This window comes from Capra hircus, chromosome 14 (assembly GCF_001704415.2).
Source record: "Capra hircus breed San Clemente chromosome 14, ASM170441v1, whole genome shotgun sequence".
In the NCBI taxonomy this organism is placed as follows: Eukaryota; Metazoa; Chordata; class Mammalia; order Artiodactyla; family Bovidae; genus Capra; species Capra hircus.
Window position 1 is genome coordinate 93,362,511 of NC_030821.1, and position 6,266 is coordinate 93,368,776.

The 6,266-nt window shown below is 37.0% G+C and overlaps 1 pseudogene across 1 annotated transcript; it reads right to left on the minus strand.

Annotated features, from left to right (window-relative positions):
* On the minus strand, window positions 3,742-4,657 carry LOC108637504 (annotated as a pseudogene). Its single transcript, XR_001919109.1, has one exon. The product of XR_001919109.1 is annotated as a glycine cleavage system H protein, mitochondrial pseudogene (transcript).

Genomic DNA, 6,266 nt, shown 5'->3' on the forward strand with positions numbered 1-6,266 from the left:
TCAAAGGCATTCCTTCTTATGGCTGAATAACATTCCATTGTATATATGTACCACACTCCTTTACCCATTCATCTATCGATGCACATCTAGGTTGCTTCCATGTTCTAGCTATTGTAAATAGTGTTGCAGTCAACAATGGGATACATGTGTCTCTTTCAATTTTGGTTTCCTCAGTGTATATGCCTAGGACTGGGGTTGCTGGATCACATGGTGATTTTATTCCTAGTTTTTTAAGGAACCTAAATACCATCTTTCATAGTGGCTATATCAATTTACATTCCCCTGAACAGTATAAAAATGTTCCCTTTTCTCTACACCCTCTCCAGCATTTCTTGTTTGTAGACTTTTTGATGATGGCCATTCTAACTGGTGTGAGGTGATATCTCACTGTAGTTTTGATTTGCATTTCTCTAATAATGAGCAATGCTGAGCACCATTTCATGTATTTATTAGCCATCTGTATGTCTTCCTTGGAGAAATGTCTCTTTAGATATTTTTCCCACTTTTTGATTGGGTTGTTTGTTTTCCTGGTATTAAATTGTATGAGCTGCTTGTACATTTTGGAAATTAATCTTTTGTGAATTGTTTCATTTGTTATTAATTTCTCCCATTCTGAGGGTTGTCTTTTCACCTTGCTTATAGTTTCCTTTGCTGTGCAAAACCTTTTGAGTTTAATTAGGTTCCATTTGTTTATTTTTGTTTTAATTTCCATTACTCTAGGAGATGGGTCATAGAGGATCTTGCTTTGATTTATGTCATCGAGTGTTCTGCCTATGTTTTCCTTTAAGAATTGTATAGTTTCTGGTCTTACATTTAGGTCTTTAATCCATTTCGAGTTTATCTTTTTGTATGGCATTAGGATGTGTTCTAATTTCATTCTTTTACATGTAGCTGTTCAATGTTCCCAGCACCATTCATTGAAGAGGCTGTCTTTGCCCCATTGCATATTCTTGCCTCCTTTGTCAAAACTAAGGTACCCATAAGTGCATGGGTTTCTTTCTGGGCTTTCTGTCTTGTTCCATTGGTCTGTATTTCTGTTTTTGTGCCAGAACCATACTGTCTTGATGACTGTAGCTTTGTAGTATAACTTAAAGTCAGGACGGTTGATTCCTCCAGCTCCATTCTTCTTTCTCAAGACTGCTTTGGCTATTTGGGGTCTTTTGTGTATCCATGAAGGTGAAAGGGAAGTTGCTCAGTCGTATCTCACTCTTTGCAACCTCATGGACTGTAGCCTACCAGGCTTTTCTGTCCATGGGATGAATTGTGGTATATTTTATTCTAATTCTGTGAAAAATATCATTGGTAATTTGATAGGGATCACATGGAATCTGTAGCTTGTGTCTTGTAATGTAGTCATTTTCACAATATTGATTCTTCCTACCCAGGAACATGGAATATCTTTCCATCTGTTTATGTCATCTTTGATTTTCTTCATTGGTGTCTTATAATTCTCTGTGTATAGTACTTTTGTCTCCTTAGGTAAACGTATTCCTAGATATTAATTCTTTTTGTTGCAATGGTGAATCAGACTGATTCCTTAATTTCTCTTTCTGATTTTTCATTGTTAGTATATAGAAATGCAAGTGATTTCTGTGTATTGATCATGCAAATTTGCTAAATTAACTGATTAGCTCTAGCAATTTTTTGATACTATCTTTAGGGTTTTCTATGTACTGTATCATGTCATCTGCAAACAGTGAGAGGCTTACTTCTTCTTTTCCCCTCTGGATTCCATTTATTTATTTTTTCTTCTCTGATTGCTGTAACCAGGACTTCCAGAACTATGTTGAATAATAATGATGAAAGTGGACACCCTGGTTTTGTTCCTGATCTTAGGGGAAATGCTTTGAGGTTTTCACCACTGAGAATACTGTTTGCTGTAGGCTTATCATATATGGCCTTTACTATGTTGAGGTAGGTTACCTCTATGCCCAATTTTTGAAGAGTTTTGATCATAAATGTGTGCTGAAGTTTCTGAAAGGCTTTCCCTGTATCTGTTGAGATGATCACATGATTTTTATCATTCCATTTGTTAATATGGTATATCACATTGATTTATTTGCATACATTAAGAATTATTGCATCCCTGGAATAAACCCAACTTGATCATGGTGTGTGAGCTTTTTGATGTGTTGCTGAATTCTGATTGGTAAAATTTTGTTGAGGATTTTTGCATATATGTTCATCAGTGATATTTGCCTGCAGTTTTCTTTTTTGTGTGTTGTCTTTGTCAAGTTTTGATATCAAGGTGATAGTGACCTTATAGAATTTTGGAAGTGTTCTTTCCTCTGCAGTTTTTTGAAACAGTTTTAGAAAAATCTGCGTTATTTCTTCTCTAAATGTTTGATAGAATTCTCCTGTATAGCCACCTGGTCCTGGGCTTCTGTTTTTTGGGAGATGTTTAATCACGGCTTCAATTTCAGTACTTGTAATTGGGTTGTTCATAATTTCTATTTCTTCCTGATTCAGTCTTGGAAGATTGAACTTTTCTAACAATCTGTCCATTTTTTTCCAGGTTATCCATTTCATTGCCATATAGTTGTTCATAATAGTCTCATAATCCTTTGTATTTCTGCATTGTCTGTTGTAACCCCTCCTTTTTCATTTCTAATTTTGTTGATTTGATTCTTCTCTCTTTTTTTTTTCTGATGAATCTGGCTAAAGGCTTGTAAATTTTGTTTATCTTCTCAAAAAATGAACTTTTAATTGTATTAATCTTTACTATTGTTTCTTTAATTTCTTTTTCATTTATTTTTTCTCAGATCTTTATAACTTATTTCCTTTAAAAATTTTGGGTTTTTTAATTCTTATTTTTCCAGTTATTTTAGGTGTAAAGTTAGGTTGTTTCTTTGATGTTTTTTTCTCATTTCTTGAGGTAGGATTGTATGGTTATAAACTTCCCTCTTAGAATGGCTATTGCTGCATCAAATAAGTTTTGAGTTGTGTTTCTATTGTTATTTGTTTCTAGAATTTTTTTGATTTCCCTTTTGATGTCTTCAGTATCCTGTTTGTTATTTAAAAACATGTTGTTTAATCTCCATATGTTTGTATTTCTTACCATTTTTTTCTTGTAATTGACATCTACTCTAATAGTGTTTGGATAAGATGCTTTACACGATTCCAATTTTCTTAAATTTACTGAGGTTTGATTTGTGACACAAGATGTGGTCTATCCTGGAGAATGTTCCATGTGTGCTTGAGAAGAAAGTGTATTCTTCTGCATTTGAGTGGAATGTTCTGAAGATATCAATGAGATCCATCACATCTAATGTATCACTTAACTTGTGTTTCCTTTTAATTTTCTGTTTTGATGATCTGTCCATTGGTGTGAGTGGGGCGCTAAAGTCTCCTACTATTATTGTGTTACTGTCAATTTCTCCTTTTATGTCTGTTCAGTTCAGTCTCTAAGTTGGGTCTGACTCTTTAGAACCCATGGACTGCAGCATGCCAGGTCTGCTTGGCCATTTCCAACTCCTGGAGTTTACTCAAACTCATCTCCACAGAGTCACTGATGCCTTCCAACCATCTCATCCTCTGTTGTCCCCTTCTCCTCCTACTTTCAATCTTTCCCAGCATCATGGTCTTTTCCTTTTTTTTTTTTTTTAAGAAGTTGAATATTTTATTATTAAATTGTTTATTCTCGTGCAAGGCTGTTACTCACTGTATAAAAATAGCACCAGCAAACACAGTATATTGCAAAATTAAGATAGTAATATTCTTCATTGGATGCTATACAACTAACAAACTTTTCTTCACTGGCAGTTATTTCTAGTGGGAAGATAATTTTGACCCAAATCCAAGGATAGCTGTAAGCAAGTTACAGTGTCATATAAGGTTTAAGATAACCATGTTATCCTTGAATTACATAATTTTTGTAATTAGTTTTACCAGGGATAATTTCAGGAATTCTGAATATTATAACTGGAGCCTAGCCTAAAAATCACAGGATGCTGTGGAAAAGATGCACCGTGTTTATCTGAAGTCATTAGAAAGTTAAGGGGTATTTTCTTCAGGAAACATTGTTACAAGTAGTTTCTTTTGCTAAAAGTTGCTTTTTAAATATCTATCCACCATAGTTTAAGACAACTATGCTAGATTAAGTTGTTTCAAAGTAGTTTATTTAGGGGTTCCATTTTCACTCCTCAATAGATTTTATGTATTTCTCATATGCTTCTTCACTCATTAGTTCATCTAGTTCTGAAGGGTTACTGAATGTCATCTTGATCAGCCAACCATCTTCATAACACGACTTGTTGACAAGTCCTGGATTTTCTGCTAGAGCTTTATTAATTTCAGTTACTTCTCCTGATAGAGGAGAATAGAGTTCACTAGCAGCTTTCACACTTTCCAAAGCACCAAACTCCTCTTGTTTGTTCAACTTTGTCCCAACTTCAGGCAGACTACAGTAAACAACATCTCCCAAAGCTTCCTGTGCAAAATTGCTGATTCCCACTGTTCCAACACCATTTTCTGTTGTTACCCATTCGTGTTTTTCTGTTAATTTCCGCACCGACAGCAGAGCAGGGCCGGTGCGCAGCGCCCGGACCGTACCGGCTCGCAGTCCCCAGGGCCGCAGGGAGCAGGGCGCGCTGGGTGCCGAGATGGCGCGCAGGCTGCCGACCGCGGCCCACACGCTCCGCACCGCGCGCAGCGCCATGTTCCCACTGCATCATGGTCTTTTCAAAGAGTCAATTCTTCATATCAGGTGCCAAAGTATTGGAGCTTCAGCATCAGCATCAGTCCTTCCAATGAATATTCATCACTGATTTCCTTTATGATGGACTGGTTGGTCTCCTTGCAGTCCAAGGGACTCTCAAGAGTCTTCAACACCACAGTTCAATAGCATCAATTCTTCAGTGCTCAACTTTCTTTATAGTCCAACTCTCACATCCATACATGAGCACTGGAAAAACCATAGCCTTAACAAGACAGACCTTTGTTGGCAAAGTAATGTCTCTGCTTTTTAATAAGCTGTCTAGGTTGGTCATAACTTTTCTTCCAAGGAGTAAGCGTCTTTTAATTTCATGGCTGCAATCACCATCTGCAGTGATTTTGGAGCCCCCAAAAATAAAGCCTGCCACTGTTTCCCCATCTATTTGCCATGAAGTGGTGGGACTGGATGCCATGATCTTCCTTTTCTGAATGTTGAGCTTTAAGCCAACTTTTATACTCTCCTCTTTCACTTTCATCAAGAGGCTTTTTAGTTCATCTACACTTTCTTCCATAAGGGTCATGTCATCTGCATATCTAAGGTTACTGATATTTCTCTCAGCAATCTTGATTCCAGCTTGTGCTTCATCCAGCTCAGCGTTTCTCATGATGTACTCTGCATCTAAGTTAAATAAGCACGATGACAGTATACAGCCTTGATGTACTCCTTTTCCTATTTTGAACCAGTTTGTTGTTCCATGTCCAGTACTAACTGTTACTTCCTGAACTGCATACAAGTTTCTCGAGAGGCAAGTCAGGTGGTCTGGTATTCCCGTCCCTTTCAGAACTTTCCACAATTTATTGCGATCCACACAGGCAAAGGCTTTGACATAGTCAATAAAAAAAAACAACACATATTTTCTGGAACTCTCTTGCTTTTTCCATGATCCAGTAGATGTTGGCAATTTGATCTCTGGTTTTCCTCTGTCTTTTCTAAATTCAACTTGAACATCTGGAAGGTCAAGGTTCATGTATTATTGAAGCTTGGCTTGGAGAATTTTAAGTATTACTTTACTAGCATGTGAGATGAGTGCAATTGTGCGGTAGTTTGAGCATTCTTTGGCATTGCCTTCCTTAAGGATTGGAATGAAAACTGACCTTTTCCAGTCCTGTGGCCACTGCTGAGTTTTCCAAATTTGCTGGCATATTGAGTGTAGCACTTTCACAGCATTATCTTTTAGGATTTGAAATAACTCAACTGGAATTCCATCACCTCAACTATCTTTGTTCTTAGTGATGCTTCTTAAGGCCTACTTGACTTTGAGTTCCAGGCTGTCTGGCCCTAAGTGAGTGATCACACCACCGTGATTATCTGGGTCTTGAAGTCCTTTTTTGTACAATTCTTCTGTGTATTCTTGCCACTTATTCTTAATATCTTCTGCTTCTGTTAGGTCCATACCATTTCTATCCTTTATTGAGCCCATCTTTGCATGAAATGTTCCCATGGCATCTCTAATTTTCTTGAAGAGATCTCTGGTCTTTCCCATTCTTTTGTTTTCCTCTATTTCTTTGCTCTGATCACCGAGGAAGGCTTTCTAGCCTCTCCTTTCTATTCT